The sequence below is a fragment of the Astatotilapia calliptera genome, chromosome 3 (assembly GCF_900246225.1).
Source record: "Astatotilapia calliptera chromosome 3, fAstCal1.2, whole genome shotgun sequence".
NCBI lineage: Eukaryota > Metazoa > Chordata > Actinopteri > Cichliformes > Cichlidae > Astatotilapia > Astatotilapia calliptera.
In genome coordinates this window covers 41769282-41788479 of record NC_039304.1, presented here as the reverse complement: position 1 = coordinate 41788479, position 19198 = coordinate 41769282, and the positions used below count along the sequence as shown (strand labels likewise).

The 19198-nt window shown below is 40.7% G+C and overlaps 2 pseudogenes; one reads left to right on the top strand and one right to left on the bottom strand.

The window, feature by feature from the left end:
• The window catches only part of LOC113019578 (protein NLRC3-like), a 576297-nt pseudogene that overhangs the window by 111164 nt on the left and 445935 nt on the right, over positions 1 to 19198 (bottom strand).
• The window catches only part of LOC113019593 (NACHT, LRR and PYD domains-containing protein 12-like), an 82688-nt pseudogene continuing 80351 nt past the window's right edge, over positions 16862 to 19198 (top strand).

The window sequence follows — 19198 nt, the reverse complement described above, 5'->3', positions numbered from 1 at the left end:
AAATTACAGAGTAATATTACAATCAAGAAACATGGAACCGATGTTTGATTATGTGCCTCCATAGGTTCCTTACCATGGTCCAGACATTTGCATGTTACCAATTCTAAATTGTCCATAGTCCTGAATGGTTGTATGTCTTTCTGGCAACCTGTCTATGGGGCTAGAACAATGCCGTCTTAAAATGAAACTGAAAAAAAAAATTACAAGTTCAAACAGTGATGTCTTTTTCTCAAGTGAAACTGAACTTGTCCAGTCTGGGAAAACACAGGTTACCCGTGGAATGTCCTTTTATCAAAAAACATTTGTTGACCTTTCACCACTATTTGTCCCGCTAGAAGCTAAACATGTACAGACATGTTTGGACATGAGCCCATTCATGCTCCCCTCCAGACCCGTCACGTTTGCTAGTTCCTTGTTAATGAAACTGAATATTTTGTGGTGCTTAAGGTTTGAGACAATAGTGATATATTGAGTTTGATGTAATCTTTAAAACATAGTTGTTTAATTAAGAGACAATTTATTATTTAATTCTGTTTTATCATGTGTGACAATTATTTTGGTCTTCAGTGTGAGTTTATACAAAGTGGAAATATTTTGTTAAAGATGATCTGGATGGATGATATTTAATGTTGCTTTATCCTGGCACTATAGAAAATAAAGCCTTATGGGAGTATAACTATTTAAGTTAGACAATGTTGCTGTTGTGGAGTGGAAGACCTATGCAGTGAAGTTTTTCTGTCTGTATGGAAAAAAGGAGACGAGGACACTTGGAATGTATCCTTTACCAAAATAAAAATCTTATGGCCACCATTTCTTCTGTGAAAAGCTCGACATGCACGGACATTAATATGTGTACACTCCCCTCAGAACTGGCATGTTTGCTCGTTCGTGTCCTTGATAACTAAACTCAGAATTTTATGAATCTAAATGTTTAGAGACACTGGTGAGGTACTGACCTATGTGTTTCTTTGAAATGTAGACGTTTAATTCTAGGCTACATCTCCTATTGAGTCTGTTTGTCATATGAATAAGAATCAGAATACTTTATTGATCCCTAGGGGAAATTATGTTGGTTACGGTGCTCCAGTATAAACAGTAAAAAAGAAAGTAAGAAAAAGTAAGTAGGGCTGGGCAATATGGCCTAAAATCCATATTGCCGTATAATTTGGAGCATGTGCGGTAACACTATATATCGCGATATATTATTTTCTTCTGTATACTGTATTTTCTGCACTATAAAGCGCACTTAAAATCCTTTAATTTTCTCAAAAATCGTCAGTACGCCTTATAATCCGGCGTACCTTATGTATGAATTCTGGTTGTGCTTACTAACCTCAAACAGATTTTATGTGGTACACGGCGCTAAAAAATCTGTCAAAAATGTTTTAGTATGACTTTGGTAAGCTACCAAGCCGCACTACTTGATGGACTGTCAGAGCGTTATAACTATCGTAGTCAGGAGCCTCGCAGAGTAACCTGGGTACAAAACTCCGTCCCTTCAGGTCCCAAAGTCAAACGAACACTGCGACACACTGAGAGTTAAAAACTGTCTAAATTCTTTCATCTTTAATAACATTGCTGCTTTACCAGGTGTAACAATTAAGTTTGCCATCCAGGCATCAATGAAAACACAATTTATTACATTTAACAGAGTTAAACTTGTACCATATAAGGAGTTGTTTATATCGAAACTGTGTGACGTGTGAAGTACCAAAATAACACCATATCAGACACATATTGAGCTTCTAATGTTAGAGTTTCTGCAACTGGCTTTGGGCTGTGCAGTAGTGATGGGATTTCCGGCTCTTTTTAGAGATCCGCTCTTTCAGTTCGGCTCACTAAAAAGAGCCGGCTCTTTCGGTTCCGAACCGGCTCTTTAGGTTGTTTTGTTGCTTTAATTAATTTATTATTAACAATACTATAAAATTGTGCACAAAAGGAATTACTAACGTAAAAAAAAAGTGGTTTTATTTATATATGTTTATATATAAATATAAAACACATTTCTAGCATGAACTGAACTCCCAAAGCAGAGCTACTAGATCACTTAAATTACACAATTGAAAGCATGTGTGTATTGTTTGTGTATTTATACACAGGCACTCATATATATTCAAATAATTAAACAAAAAAAGTTCATTTACCTGTTACTACCACACACCAAATCCGGTCGTTGGTACTTGCCGGCTTGTATAGCCACAAGATAACAAAAGCTCCACAGTGCGCCCAGCATCCTGGAGCACTTCTGTTGTCTTTTGTACATGTTTTGAGTTTTTATGTGCTTCTGAGTTTTTACGTGTTTTTACATGTTTTGGAGTTTGTACGTGCGTCAGGGTTTGTATGTGCTTCAGAGTTTGTACGTGTTTTGGAGTTTTTACGTGCTTTGTCTGTAGGGGCCACCGTAAATATACTTTTGTTTATTCACTCCACAAAAAATGTAATAAATAAATCATATAATACAAAACTCAACTATTCACATTTCAACTTTTAACTATTTAAATTTTCTGCTTTTTCCTTTTACAAATTTAAAGTGAAACAACACAAAACACTGCAAACCACAACACAATTAAATATAAATTATAATATGAAAACAAAAAGAACATGCACATTCTCTGTCATATAGGCCCGCATGAATAAACTTTCTGAATCCTTTATCATCTGCAACTGAAAATAGTTGTGGATGATTACTATACCTTTCTAATGTGACGTTGTCCCTGGCTCTCTCTCTCCCTCTGGCTCTGTTCCTGTGCTACTGCGAGTGTAACTACCGCCCCTCCCCCCTCTGCCCAGCATAAAGCACAAGACTCGCGTGCAGAGTGAAGCGGGAAAAAAGTGCGAGAGAGAGGGTGAGAGAAAGAAAAGAGAAAAACCAAACCCCCCCAAAAAAAAAAAACCCACGTGACGGCTCGCGATAAGGAGCCTGCTCGCGTCGTTCACTTCAAAGAGTCGGATCTCAGAGCCATTTCATTCGCGAATGACCCATCACTACTGTGCAGGGCTCTCTCTTCCGGAAGATGATTGAATAAAAAATTATAAATGTTTTGACCACTCCTGGGTCAGGCAACACTATAGATCAACTTACCTCAGAATATATAAAACATATAAACAGTTACAGCAATATGATGCAACAAACACAGCAGCTACTGATCCAAAATACTCAAAGCTTCATAGAACTGAAACCAACATTTATTTTTAGCTCCATTCTGCTGCTGATACATACTTTAGGTTTCTGAATATTACACTTGTTGCTGCCTTTCATAGTGTGTAGCTTGAAGGCCCTGAGTACTTTCTCCCACACTGGAAACACTGGAATGATCACATTATTTGAACATTACCTAATAAGACTGATTCAGGACAGACAGTTAGTTATTTTAAACTTTCCTTGCAGTCCTTCACAAACAGGGAACAGTCTGTCTATTCTCTCCATCTGTCAGCTGCTGCTGGCTCTTCCTCCTCCTCTTCCTCACACACTGCTGAGTTTGTCCTGGTGGATCATCAGGGATGCAAAGCCTCACAGATTATGTGCAGCAGTGGGTCCCTCAGTCTGTCCTCACTCTGGACACTTGCAGTCGTCACACATGGAAATCAAATGTGTGATAAGCTGCAGGATTCAAACACAAATGTAACTTATAAACACATGTTCATACTTTTATTCCACAACCAGAGAGAGAGAAAGAAACAGAGAGAGAGTGCAGGACAGACAGACAGGTGACAGTCTCAGGTGTATACACTACTACACAACAGCACAAGAGACGGAGGATTTAGTGTTTGTGTTATTACGAGACAAGAAGAGTTCCAGATGGTGCAGTGGACACATGTGTGACTCCTGTGATTAAAGCATCTTTCTTTCAGCTTAACGAGTGAACCGTCAGCTCGTTCAAACACACGTTAAAGTGCGTTTGGCTCGACACCACCGAACAGAGGCAGCAATATAACACAGCTAACATTAACAGTGCAGTGAATCCTGCTTGTGCCGTGATATTCAGGACTGCAAACCGAGCAGCATCACTGACTTTCAGCTTGTTGTGTTTGTGGATATATGACTGACTTTAATTATCCATGAAATCATCACATTCTCTGTAAGATTAAGGTCGACTACATATACAGTCAGCCACCGATTGTGCAAGTTCCCCCACTTAAAATGATGACAGAGGTCAGTAATTTGCACCAGAGGTACACTTCAACTGTGAGAGACAGAATGTGGAAAAAAAAAATCCATGAATCCACATGGTAGGATTTGTAAAGAATTTATTCGTAAATCAGGGTGGAAAATAAGATTTGGTCAATAACAAAAATACAACTCAATACTTTGTAATATAACCTTTGTTGGCAATAACAGAGGTCAAACGTTTACTATAGGTCTTTACCAGGTTTGCACACACAGTAGCTGGTATTTTGGCCCATTCCTCCATGCAGATCTTCTCGAGAGCAGTGATGTTTTGGGGCTGTCGCTGAGCAACACAGACTTTCAACTCCCGCCACAGATTTTCTATGGGGTTGAGGTCTGGAGACTGGCTAGGCCACTCCAGGACTTTCAAATGCTTCTTACGGAGCCACTCCTTTGTTGCCCGGGCGGTGTGTTTTGGATCATTGTCATGTTGGAAGACCCAGCCTCGTTTCATCTTCAAAGTTCTCACTGATGGAAGGAGGTTTTGGCTCAAAATCTCACGATACATGGCCCCATTCATTCTGTCCTTAACACGGATCAGTCGCCCTGTCCCCTTGGCAGAAAAACAGCCCCATAGCATGATGTTTCCACCCCCATGCTTCACAGTAGGTATGGTGTTCTTGGGATGCAACTCAGTATTCTTCGTCCTCCAAACACGACGAGTTGAGTTCATACCAAAAAGTTCTACTTTGGTTTCATCTGACCACATGACATTCTCCCAATCCTCTGCTGTATCATCCATGTGCTCTCTGGCAAACTTCAGACGGGCCTGGACATGCACTGGCTTCAGCAGCGGAACACGTCTGGCACTGCGGGATTTGATTCCCTGCCGTTGTAGTGTGTTACTGATGGTGACCTTTGTTACTTTGGTCCCAGCTCTCTGCAGGTCATTCACCAGGTCCCCCCATGTGGTTCTGGGATCTTTGCTCACCGTTCTCATGATCATTTTGACCCCACGGGATGAGATCTTGCGTGGAGCCCCAGATGGAGGGAGATTATCAGTGGTCTTGTATGTCTTCCATTTTCTGATGATTGCTCCCACAGTTGATTTTTTCACACCAAGCTGCTTGCCTATTGTAGATTCACTCTTCCCAGTCTGGTGCAGGTCTACAATACTTTTCCTGGTGTCCTTCGAAAGCTCTTTGGTCTTGGCCATGGCGGAGTTTGGAGTCTGACTGTTTGAGGCTGTGGACAGGTGTCTTTTATACAGATGATGAGTTCAAACAGGTGCCATTCATACAGGTAACGAGTGGGGGACAGAAAAGCTTCTTACAGAGGACGTTACAGGTCTGTGAGAGCCAGAGATTTTCCTTGTTTGAGGTGACCAAATACTTATTTTCCACCCTGATTTACGAATAAATTCTTTACAAATCCTACCATGTGGATTCATGGATTTTTTTTTTTCACATTCTGTCTCTCACAGTTGAAGTGTACCTCTGGTGCAAATTACTGACCTCTGTCATCATTTTAAGTGGGGGAACTTGCACAATCGGTGGCTGACTAAATACTTTTTTGCCCCACTGTATATATTTTGAAGTAGAGGCTTTAAAACCAAGTTAACGCTGAAAGTACAAACATCACTAATGTCACATAACTTTGCCGACATGTGGCCAACAGTAATGATTTAATGTTCTTCGCTATTAAACATTTGCACATAAATAAGTGACATAATATTCAGTACTTACTTTTGACAGTTCACTCTTCGGCCGCTCCCTTCTGCCTTCTGCCGTATTTTGCGGCAAAATTATCCACACCCACCGCCGCGCTATGAATTGTGGGATATATGGGACCACGAAGCGTGCACCGGACCACGCTTGATATTTGGGGAAATCAACGGCGCATTTGGAGTATGCATTTGAAGTACACTTCGAATTGGGACTGCCCTTGTTGCGTGGCGGTGACGTAATCGCACTCAAAATGCGTACTTCAAGCGTGCGGTCTCTTAATTGGGACACAGCCTGGGAGACAGCTTTATCCATCAGGTGTCAGGATGCTGAATTATCTCCCTGGCCTGTCCCTCTCAACTATCACACACACATGAACTCATCTCCCTTTTTTTTTTTTTTTTTTTTTTAAACTGAGGTCACAACTGTCACGTCACAGTTCATTCATCTCACCCCTCAAACCACCCATTACATGCATATGAACTCTTGCCAACAAACACTGTTGTGTATATCCATCCATCCATTTGCTTCTGCTTATCCTTTCCAGGGCTGTGGGGGGTGCTGGAGAGACTGCTCTCCTAAAGGTTTTAAATGATCTTAGGTGTAACTGGAACTCCCAAAAGCTCTCAGTCCTGGTGCTACTGGATCTAAGCGCAGCCTTTGATACAGTAGACCACACTATTCTTTTAAACAGACTGAAACACATGGTGGGCGTCTCTGGTGCTGTACACAACTGGTTCACTTCCTATCTATCAGACAGAACTTTTATGGTGAATATGGATACATGCTCCTCTAAGATCCATAAAATGACATGTGGTGTGCCTCAAGGGTCGGTTCTAGGCCCTGTACTTTTTAATTTGTATATGCTCCCTCTCGGCAGTGTCATCAGGAGGCATGGAGTGAACGTCCACAGTTATGCTGATGACACTCAGCTGTACACCTCCGTGTCTCCTGATGACACCGGACCAGTGGATGCCCTTTTTAACTGTATTCTAGATATAAGATCTTGGATGGCAGAAAACTTTTTACAGCTTAACCAGGACAAGACTGAAGTTTTAATCGTCGGTCCTGAGGCTCAGAGAGAGAAACTCTTGTCTAAATTAGAGGCATTTTCGCTATGTCCTTCGCTACAAGTGAAAAACCTGGGTGTTATTTTTGACTCTGAGCTTGGTTTTATCCCACATGTTAAACATGTAACTAAAATTGGATTTTATCATCTAAAAAATATAGCCAGAGTCCGCCCTATTCTCTCTCGGGCCAACACGGAGATGCTGATGCATGCTTTTATTACCAGTCGCATTGATTACTGTAATGCCCTGCTCTCTGGTCTCCCCAAAAAGAATATTTCTCCTTTACAACTTTTACAAAACTCTGCAGCTCGTGTGCTGATGAAGACCAGAGGGCGGGCCCACATTACACCGGTTTTAGAAGCGCTGCATTGGCTCCCCGTGTGTTTCAGGATCGATTTTAAAGTTCTTTTATTGGTTTTTAAATGTCTTAATGGTCTTGGGCCTTCTTATCTCTCAGATCTGCTTTTACCATACGAACCCTCGCGGACCCTGAGGTCCTCTGGTACTGGCCTTTTGTTTGTTCCTAAAGTCAGGACACATACTCACGGAGAGGCAGCTTTTCAGTGGTACGGTCCTCGTCTGTGGAACAGCCTGCCGGAGGAGCTCAGGGCTGCAGAGAACGTACATGTTTTTAAGAACAGGCTCAAGACCACCTTTTTAATTTAGCTTTCACCTAACGTTTATTTATTTTATGCTTATTTATTATATCTTGTTATTCTATTTACATTATTAATTTAGGTTTTACCTAATATTTATTGATATTTTTCTTATTCTTTTTTTTTAACTTCTTACGCTATTTATATTTATATTGCATCCCATTCTTATTTATTTTATCTTTTTATCCTGTATATATTCTTATTGCATCATATGTCCAGTGTTTCCTAGGAGGGGGCTCTCTGCACCGGGGCTGTGATCGACCGTGGCTGCTGGGTCTCTGGGGGTCCTCTCAGCCTGGCTGGGGGGCTCCTTTGCCTCCCTCCTGCTGTGTGCCCAGCCTGGAGGCTGCGGTCTGTGACCGGCTCCCGGTGCAGACGGCTCCCTGTTATAGTGTTTCCTCACCTGGCTCATGTGTGCCCAGTCCAATTTTACTCTTTAAGTGTGTGTACCATGCACTTTGTGCTACATTTTTGTATGAAAAGTGTTTTATGAATAAAGTTTGATTGATTGATTGATTGATTGATTGATTGATTGATTGATTGGAGCCTATCCCAGCTGTCTTAGGGCGAGAGGCAGGGTACACCCTGGACAGGTCGCCAATCTGTCGCAGGGCCAACACACAGGGACAGACAACCATTCGCACTCACATTCACTCACGCATTCACTCACGCATTCACACCTATGGGCAATTTGGATTAACCAATTAACCTATCCCCACAAGCTGTTGTGTATATAAGATTTTTAATTTTAATTTTATTCTTTCTTTCTTTTCTTTCCTGTTTACAATCTGTGCATATGGTTTAGAACAAGGTTTCATGTCTTCACATGTCAACATTTGAACTTTACTTCTTCCTGAGCCAGTCTGAGCAGTCAAACTGCATAATTTTAAACCAGCACATGAAGGTGTGGCCCTCTCACACTCTTCAGGTAGAGTCCCTCCTCGTTCCAGGAAGCAGCTCACCTGTGTGTCTGTGATTAGTGTCCTGGTGTGGAGTGGAGCTTGTTGTTGTGTCTCTGTTTAAAGAAACTGTAAGTTTGCTTTGTTTCCTCCTTTAACAGTTTGTCTTTCGCACACAAACTTTACTGTTTGTTTCTGCTCTGTGATGTTTGGACCAGATCTTCATCTCTTATTTCAGGAAATACTATGATCACTCTCGTGTTTGAAGAAAAATCCACATGATTATAGATTATTGATTGTGCAACTCTGCACTGAAATATTTGTTACTCTGATGAACAGTTTTAACTGATCTCCTGAGCCCCAATGCACCCAGTAACGGGGGCAAATGGGGTGAACTGCCGTTTAACTCTCCACAACGTCAAGTCTTTTATGCAAATTTCGACATGTGTGGTATCCACAGAAACCTCAGAATCTTAGCATAAAGCTCATAAAAACAATTTCTACAAGCAAAAACAAGCAACAATTAAAAGAGGAGTCATGCAATTGCGCAAAAGTTCTCTAAATACAAACGGAGCGACAAACTAACCCGCCCTCATGTAAACAGGTAAACAATGCCCGGTTAGCAAGCAGAGCTGTAATTTTCAACAGACTCAGATCATTATTCACTGAATGTTTAGAACCACTACCATCAAGAATGACCATTTTAAGACCAGTGACAGACATGTGACTGGATTGCAAAAAGCAGAAACAAATCTACCTTCTAGTACCAGGTAAGATGGACATTTCCTTGGGGTTCCGTTGGTGCTGAATTCTGCTTCCTGATAAAAAGAAGCCTTTTTCTGACATTGCGTAGACACTCCTCCAGAAATTAATTTGCTGGCCAATGAGTTCTGCAAGGGCTGAACCACACATCCCGTAATTTTTAAACAAATGAAAGAGGTCAGTAAAGTAAGATTTTCAGGGTTTTTATCGGTTTTCAGCGTTATTTTGTTATCGTTTTGATCGTTAACTCGGTTTTCCTGGGTCTTTTCACGTGGGTTATGTGTAGAGGCTAAGCCTACGCTTGAAGCCACTGAGGTGGTCGTTAACGGGGGTGACGCGATGTCACTGGTATGCATGAATTAAGTTAACAGTCCAATAAATCCAGCAGTATGTATCTTGTCCTTTTTTGGTCTTTATTCTGTATCGACTTAGCATAACAGCGCAACGGTCACAAACTGTTTGCCTTCTTAATGACACACCTGACGCCGATTACGTGCGTCTACCTTAAATACCTTTACATTACATAATCAAAACAGAAAAAGGTGACCTCTAGTGACCACATAAGGTATTAACCCAAGAATGGCTCCTACATTATGAATAAATCTTCTTTTTTTTGGTACCGGTACTAGTTTTATTTTGTTGTATTTATCCGCGACACATTAAAGGCCGGTCCGTCAAAATATTGTCGGGCATAAACCGGTCCATGGCGCAAAAAAGGTTGGAGACCGCTGACTTAGATGACTGACATAATGTGTATACATCTTTTAAAATTATGGAAATTGAGGACATACAAACCGTATATTTATTTTTATAATCACAATGACATTCAGTATACTGATTGAAAAACTGACCAGCATTCAGGTTTAATTGAAGTGTAGATATTTACATATCCTGTACCACGGCAGTCCTTTAAACATAGACACTGATCTACTATTGATGATGCCAAAACTTTATTCTTGACTCTTATTGGCTTTATTCCTAAAGTTGGGCTGCAAGCAAAAACAGTTGAATCCAATAAAATTGGACAAACAAAAACTTTACTTTTCTATAGATTTCTTGTAAAATAAACAAATACAAAGACCAGAAGCTTTGAAAAAAAAAAATAAACCAAACATCTTTGACTGGCCCCGTTTGTTTACATCACCCCAGTGCACACACTTTAGGAGCTGCCAATGGAGTTATTTTACTTGGGCCAGCACAGCGCAATGTCCCTGACGTTCTGACCAAGAAGCCCAAATGTCTCACACACACACATACACACACGCAGGCACACACACACACACACACACACACAGACCGGCCCACCATTATTGGAAAAATCATAAAGCCTTTGAATGAAAACAAACACTGTTGTGACAGTGATGTACACTGTTCTGATGGTATATATGCATCAATCTATCAATCGTTTGTTGTAAGATTCAGATAATTATTTATTAAAAACTAGACATTTTAAAACGGAATAAGAAAGAAAAGTATTTCTTTGTGCCCCCTTTCCCTGTTAATGCCCTACCTGCCCCCCTGGCAAAACTTTGCTAGATCCGCCCCTGCACAGTTACCAGCTGTCAGCTACCTAAAAAGGATCCTGGGGTTATTTGTCTTTCAGAAACAGTTCATAACTTCCCTTCAACTCATTCATGTCACCTAAAAGGTAAACCTGTTTCTCCATCACAGCTCTGATGATTCAGTAAGGACATCTCCTGGTTTCATCTTCATGTTTCCCTCTCACCACATATCCAAACCATATCATGACCAGCAGCTTTACAGCTGTGGCTCCAGCAAACATCAGCTGATACTAGAAATTAATATTAAATAAATTCTAACAGCTGATCAAGCTTAAACGTGCTGCTGTTGTTTAGCGCGACATCCGCTGGTTTCCTCTTTCGGCGCAAAGTGAGCGATAAACAAACAAGAGAGCCGATCAGCTGATCACTGATCAGTTTTCATGATTGAAGTAGAAACAGGAGAGGGAGGGGGGAGAATGAGAGAAGAAGAGGCAGCTGTGCAGCAAAGACACAGAATAACTCCAGCGTAATATTTTCGCGTAATATTTTCTCTGAATACCAGACGGGACGTTTGGCAACTCTAATAACTTATGAACAAAATAAAGTTCAACATCATTAACTTCATAGCACCCACCCAGCTGTATAGAAACTCCGTCATGCTAGCTAGCACGCAGTACGGAAAAAGTCAGAATAACGAAAATAAACTCCACCTAAACTTGGTTTATATCTGACCCAGAGAGACTGCAGGTCATAACTTCTTACCTGAAGTTCAGTTCACACTTGGACCGGCGGCCGCCTCGGGTCTCTTTTCCTTCTGCGTCCCTTTTCCTTCATCCACCTGCTGGCCTCCACCACTTGCTAATGTTACTGAATCTGTGGAAGCTCCGCGATGCCACCACACGAAGTAACGAGTAACGACCCTATCTAAATCCCAGTAACGACTAACGCGTTCCTGATTTTGGCATAATAACTAGTTACCGTGCTCGTTACCACAATAATAACGTAGTTACTGTAACGCGTTACTTAATAACGTGTTAGTCCCAACACTGCTTATAACTGATTCAGTTTATGTACAAGAAATACTCACTTTTCTCTATAGCGCTCCATTAAGTGTAAAATAAGTATCCAGATCCTCCATCTTTCATTTATGGATAAATGCTGGTGTTCTTCAAGACTGGCAACCAAAGATATCCCCCTCAGGTGAACCTCATGGATGTTCTAAAGTTAAATAATTAAATTGAAAACATTTTTAATGTTAATTTTAGAATATTGAACCTACTTGTGATGGCTGCAGTTCCAGCCACACAGTGCTAATATCTACGAAACATCAGTGTTACAATAGAGGCTTAACCATAACTCTAAACTTACATTTTCCTTTCTTTAAATATAAATTTAATTTACAGGCTAATAAAAAACTTGTTTTGGTTTAGTATTAATATACTCATACAATCACATAATACTCTATCCTGAAATACAGTGGGGCAAAAAAAGTATTTAGTCAGCCACCGATTGTGCAAGTTCCCCCACCTAAAATGATGACAGAGGTCAGTAATTTGCACCAGAGGTACACTTCAACTGTGAGAGACAGAATGTGAAAAAAAAAATCCATGAATTCACATGGTAGGATTTGTAAAGAATTTATTCTTAAATCAGGGTGGAAAATAAGTATTTGGTCAATAACAAAAATACAACTTAATACTTTGTAACATAACCTTTGTTGGCAATAACAGAGGTCAAACGTTTACTATAGGTCTTTACCAGGTTTGCACACACAGTAGCTGGTATTTTGGCCCATTCCTCCATGCAGATCTTCTCGAGAGCAGTGATGTTTTGGGGCTGTCGCCGAGCAACACGGACTTTCAACTCCCGCCACAGATTTTCTATGGGGTTGAGGTCTGGAGACTGGCTAGGCCACTCCAGGACTTTCAAATGCTTCTTACGGAGCCACTCCTTTGTTGCCCGGGCGGTGTGTTTTGGATCATTGTCATGTTGGAAGACCCAGCCTTGTTTCATCTTCAAAGTTCTCACTGATGTAAGGAGGTTTTGGCTCAAAATCTCACGATACATGGCCCCATTCATTCTGTCCTTAACACGGATCAGTCGTCCTGTCCCCTTGGCAGGAAAACAGCCCCATAGCATGATGTTTCCACCCCCATGCTTCACAGTAGGTATGGTGTTCTTGGGATGCAACTCAGTATTCTTCTTCCTCCAAACACAACGAGTTGAGTTTATACCAAAAAGTTCTGCTTTGGTTTCATCTGACCACATGACATTCTCCCAATCTTCTGCTGTATCATCCATGTGCTCTCTGGCAAACTTCAGACGGGCCTGGACATGCACTGGCTTCAGCAGCGGAACACGTCTGGCACTGCGGGATTTGATTCCCTGCCGTTGTAGTGTGTTACTGATGGTGACCTTTGTTACTTTGGTCCCAGCTCTCTGCAGGTCATTCACCAGGTCCCCCCCGTGTGGTTCTGGGATCTTTGCTCACCGTTCTCATGATCATTTTGACCCGATGGGATGAGATCTTGCGTGGAGCCCCAGATGGTGGGAGATTATCAGTGGTCTTTTATGTCTTCCATTTTCTGATGATTGCTCCCACAGTTGATTTTTTCACACCAAGCTGCTGGCCTAATGTAGATTCACTCTTCCCAGTCTGGTGCAGGTCTACAATACTTTTCCTGGTTGTCCTTCGAAAGCTCTTTGGTCTTGGCCATGGCGGAGTTTGGAGTCTGACTGTTTGAGGCTGTGGACAGGTGTCTTTTATACAGATGATGAGTTCAAACAGGTGCCATTCATACAGGTAACGAGTGAGGGACAGGAAAGCTTCTTACAGAAGACGTTACAGGTCTGTGAGAGCCAGAGATTTTCCATGTTTGAGGTGACCAAATACTTATTTTCCACCCTGATTTACCAATAAATTCTTTACAAATCCTACCATGTGGATTCATGGATTTTTTTTTTTTCACATTCTGTCTCTCACAGTTGAAGTGTACCTCTGGTGCAAATTACTGACCTCTGTCATCATTTTAAGTGGGGGAACTTGCACAATCGGTGGCTGACTAAATACTTTTTTGCCCCACTGTAAGTGCGCACATTTTAGTTTACACTGTTATGTATGTATGATTTAATCTTTCTTTGTTTTCCGTGTTACTTCAGTGGCAGCTGCTCCCAGTCCCTTGGTCGATTAGCCAAGCGGTAGAAAATGGGTGGAGAAAGCCTATATGGAGACCTGCAAATTGGGTCATACGACAATTCTGGATCATGGGGGGGGGTGGAATTTGTTATGTTAGTTTTAGTTGGTTTTTGTGTTTTCTACACCTTTCTGTGTTTTGTTTTTGTTGGCCGATCAGCTAAGTTTCCCTTTTTTTTTTGTTTAGGTAGGTTAGTTTGTTTGAGTTGGTAGTATTGTTTCTTGCCAGCTTTTCTAGCAACAAAGAGGTCTGTCACTTTGAACTCTTTTTATGGGCTCAAGTTTTTGAATTCTCTGTATAATTTTACAAAGATAGTTTTGGGGTAAAAAAAAAGAAGAAACAAACTTTTTTTGCACTGCCTGACATTCCTTCACTGCTCGGTCCATCACAATACTCAAAAGTTAGCAAGGATAGCATTTCTCATTTTTAATCAGTAATTGTTATTTACTAGCTAGTCTTAAATGACTGTTCAGTACAGAAATGAAGCCCAACAATCATGTTTTACAGTCCTGTGGTCTCAGCCTCAGATGCTTATTAAATCACACAAAGCTCATGTAGAAACAAATGAACAAAATATGTTTTCCTTCATTTTTGTCAAACAAAGCTGTATGAAACATTTCCAGCTGTTAGTGTCATGGTTGCTAGGCAACCTATTTCACAAGCCTACAAGCCTCGCACTTCCGGCCTTAGCGGTCTTTGAGTACGCGGCCCTTGAGGACTGTTGAGGCTGTGTACTTTAAGGCTGCCGAACCTGAATTGGGATACAGCCATAGAGTAGCTAGCACTGCCTCCATCTGTGAAGAGCAGATTAGCTGTATACTGAGCAGGGTCCGAGTGCAGCCAACATTCTCACCCCCGGCCAGGTTAACCCTTTAACGACTTAGCCTTGTGTGTTGACTAAGAACCAAAAGGCTTAATACAAATGATATGTACAAGGCATTAAATTAGTGTTTTTTTATTTTACTTTGATTACATTTAAACTTTGGAGTGGCTGACCCTAAATATTGGGGGTGGCAGTATAAATACTCAACATGCTGTTGCCATCACTTTTTCATTAGTAGGAAGCAAGCTAAGTGCAGGGAAGTGCAGGGATGATTTAATCAGTTTGTTCTTAAGCAGCAGACATTCAGGTTTTCCTTGTCTTTATGTTGTGATGAACACTTTGACTCCTGCTGCCAGACTCTTAAGGTTTTATGTTTATTTTGTACTTTGTCTTCTTAATCAGTGGAATTTTCTTCTTTTACTGTTTGATGCTTTTAATCATTTTTAGTTGGTCAGTGTGTGGTTTATTGTGTTTCTTGCATAGCCTTCCATTGACGTCTTTGGATTTTTTATTAAACATTTTGAAATGTTTTCAGTCTCAATGAAGGCCCGCTTAAAGTCATTTGAGTTAGTTGTGCTGAATTTGGCCACAAACCTCTGCTGGATAATGCCAGCAATATTGCGTTAAATATGTTTATATCTGCCCCTCAATAACTAAAGAATGTGTAAAGTGCAGAAACAAACCCTAATACTTGTGTTTAATCTATTTCAAATTGAGTTTTCAAAGAAGAAAAAAGTTGATTGGAACGAAGTTTGAATTACTTGGTTAATGTTCACAGACAGACACACACATACTCAGACATGAGGAAATGTTCAGTTAAACATTCCTTTGAGTTGAGGCATCACAGAAAGTAATGGAGCAGAACAGGACGTCAGACTGTTATTTAATATGTTCAAAACAACTATGTCTGATTTGGATTAATATGTAAATCAAACAAACCACTGATCTGTGTTAATGTTTATACAGTCCTGTTAAATAACATAATGATGCTTTTCAATGCTCAGGTGTGCTTCAAACTAAAACTATGCTGCATGCAGTTACATCTTTTTTCTAGTTTGATGATCTATAATCACATCCACATGATTATAGATTATTAAGTGACTGGAATCAAACAATTTGATGAACAAGTGATGTTTTATTAATTTATTTGTAATAAAAACTGTTTTGTGTTTTTATTTCTCAGAAGGAAATGGTCATCTCTCTATTTGAAGTGATACAAAGCTGTATGCTGCCATTTCCTGTTGGTTGTTTTAAAATAAAATGACTAATGTTGGTAATGTTGGTTTGGTTTAGCTGCAGGGCAGATGTGACAAATGATGCTGCACAGTCTCAGTGTTCATGTGTCAGCCAGACAGTGTGAGAGAGAAAATTATGTTTTTTTTTTATCAGTGTACAACCAAACTGCTTCAAAATTTACATTCACAGTGAAGCTTGACACAAAAAGCCTTTCCACATAAATAGCTTGTTGAAATTTCACTCAAAGAGCAGTGTTTATTCCTATAAGTGTTTTTTTTCCAGCATTTACTAGAATATTTTTAGCAAAAGTGTGTGTATTTCTACTGAAAGGTGATGTGTAGTTTTTCCACCTCTGGTCAGCGGTGTGTGTGTGTGTATGAAGCGTTGTCTGTCTCACACATGACACAAGGACACTTTGATGAACTCAGAAAGAACTGCCAGCCATGGGATATGTTTGAGAGCTTCACAAATGGTAAGATGTATATGTGACAGGACTGCAGTTGGGGACTTGAAATGTTTCTGTAACAGTGCCAGCTCAGGGCCAAGGCAAGAAGCCCAACTAGAAAGCCCGTCTTAAGTATTTCCAGATGTGAGCAGTTAGGCCACAGCGTGTGTAAACATAAATGTCGAGGAGTTTGTCCTTTGTCTTTATTCTGTTGCACAAACTGGACTAAATGTTCCTCATTGTCTCCCTCCTCAGCTAAACCCCCATTATAGCAGGTTGGCAACCTGTCCAGGGTGTACCCTACCTCTAGCCCTATGAATAGGCTCCAGCCCACCCCCCTAACCCTTAAAAGGATAAGCGAGAGAATGTATGGATGAATAATTTGTGTTTCCTCTGCAGGTGAAGGTAGAAAGTGTGTGTGAGCTGATGTGATTTCAGTAGCATGGATCAGTGTGAGGACAGAGAGGAGGGAGCCCCTCCCTCTAAAAGCACTCTGTGTGGGGAACATGAGAGCCAGACCAAAGCTCAGAGGTGAGATGACCATCTCTAACTGTCCATGACTCTTCTCCATGTCACAGCTCAGCACTCACATCACTGCTGCATCATTATTCACAGGAACCAGCCTGGACCTGAACCCACCTCTGTGTCCTTACACAGTGACTGGTCTAAAAAGGACCCCATTTATTTTAATGTCCATCCTGTATCTGCTGCAGAGAGGTGAGCTGTTAGTAACGTGAACTCTTTTATATAACTGTTTGATGTTGCTGGATATAAACTGCAGTGCAAACACATCATTCCCTCAATCCCATTTAAACTGTATGTTAAAGAGCAACAGGACGTAGGTGCTCTTGCAGTTTTCCCCATTGCTTGCCTTGAATCTTGCTGATGGGGTTCAGACCTATGCAGAATCGCAGTGGGGACAGACCGTCTCTTTCGTAAATTCCCATTTGCTGGTGTTTTGCCCCTCAGGTATTTCTGCCAATTACTTTCTGTATGTATTATTGTAAGGTCTACCTTACAATATAAGGTGCCTTGAGGCGACTGTTGTTGCGATTTGGCACTGTACAACTAAAATTGAAATTGAATTGAAATTTCTTTCTCCCCCTCGTGTATTGAGCCATGTTTCGTTTCATCTTAGCTGCTGTGACACTTGGTTCAAGCCCAACAAGCTTCACCGAAGCTTCCATGGTGTGCTGAGGCAGGTCATTGGTCAATAGTTGTGATTGGTCCCTTCTGGGTATCCTTGGCGATTGGAACTGTCCAGCCTTCATTTAGCCACTCTGCGTGGCTCTCGTTAATTAGCATCAGGTTTGTTTGTGCAGCTCATGGAGTTTAGTCAGCTTCAACCAGTAGGTGTGAATCATGTCAGGACCTGGTGCTGTCCAACTCTTCATACTGGATACTTTTTCATGGATTTCCGCCACTTTAATGGTCAATGGATCTTGTTCAGGAAAGTTGCTGTGTTTTGCTCTTAGATCCACTAGCAGCTGACCTTTTTTGTTATGGGTTGCATCCTTTCTGATATGCTCATCTAGTATCATTCTGTCTCTAGCCTGAGTGGTGGAGCTATTTGCTAGAATTATATGCGCATTCCAATATTCTGTAATCTCATCCTTTGTTATTCCAGTAGCCCACTTCCCATCAGTATTTCATGGTTCCTCAAGATGTGATGCAGATAGATATCAGAGCAGATGTCCATAGCATGTGATCATCCCAAATTTTATGCAACAAAACATCTTTTTACAAAGCACATCCAAGCAGTTTACAACATAAACGCACAAAGCTAACTCAGTTTTTCACCAAAGTACTAGTCCTGATATCTATCAGCATGTCTGTAGAGGAAACGCTTATTTCTTAAATCCAGCTTCACAGACAGTGTTAGGGCTCCATGGTCTAAATTGGCCTTTATGTATGCAATGTTTCATGCCTAGTTTAATGCTGACATTTAGAAATATTCAAGTGTTGCAGAAGAATATGAACAAAATGGAAAACTAATGACAGGAAGAGAATGGCTGGATAATTTGGTTTGTTTGGTTTTTTTTTTTTTTTTACATTTATTTATAGATTTTATTAAACTATTTGGATTTTTAAATCAAGGAAATAAACTTAAAGTATTTTTTTCTTTTTTCCTATCAGGATCAATCTGATATCTGATCCCCATGAACCTGGCACCAGCTGTGTGTCCTTCAAGAGTGACCAATCAAAGGATTATATTGAAACATTTAAATCAGGCCTCTGTCCTCCTGCAGAGAGGTAATGTGTGTCTAAATGTTGTTGTGACTCAGTGTTTATGAATAAATCCTCCACCATGATCAATGTCAACTCAGCTCTTTTTCACACACATTTCTATTTTCATATGTGAAGCAGTGTGTGTTGGAGTGTTTCCACGAACACAGCAGTTAGAGTTTAAAGAATGCATGTGGGAGGAGGCGTTTCTTTAGTGAAGAAAAAATGTAGTTGTTGTAGTCCTCTATCATCCAGTTTCATTCTCATTGAGACGGGATTTACAGTTCTCTCACAAATGGCATCAAAGCAAAACCTCCTCCATCCAAGCCTCACATAAAGAACAATGTTAAAACGGCTGAAATTTCAAAAGTGGAGGGTATCTTTACACTGTCACCACATAATTATAACAAATTCTACAAAGATGAAAATTTTATAGTTTGTATTACTTTTGTATTACTCTGGATGTTGGTCCTGAGTTTTATTCCACCACCTAGCCGGGGTCTTTCTATGTGGAGTTTACATGTTCTCCCCATGTTTGGGTGAGTTCAGTTAG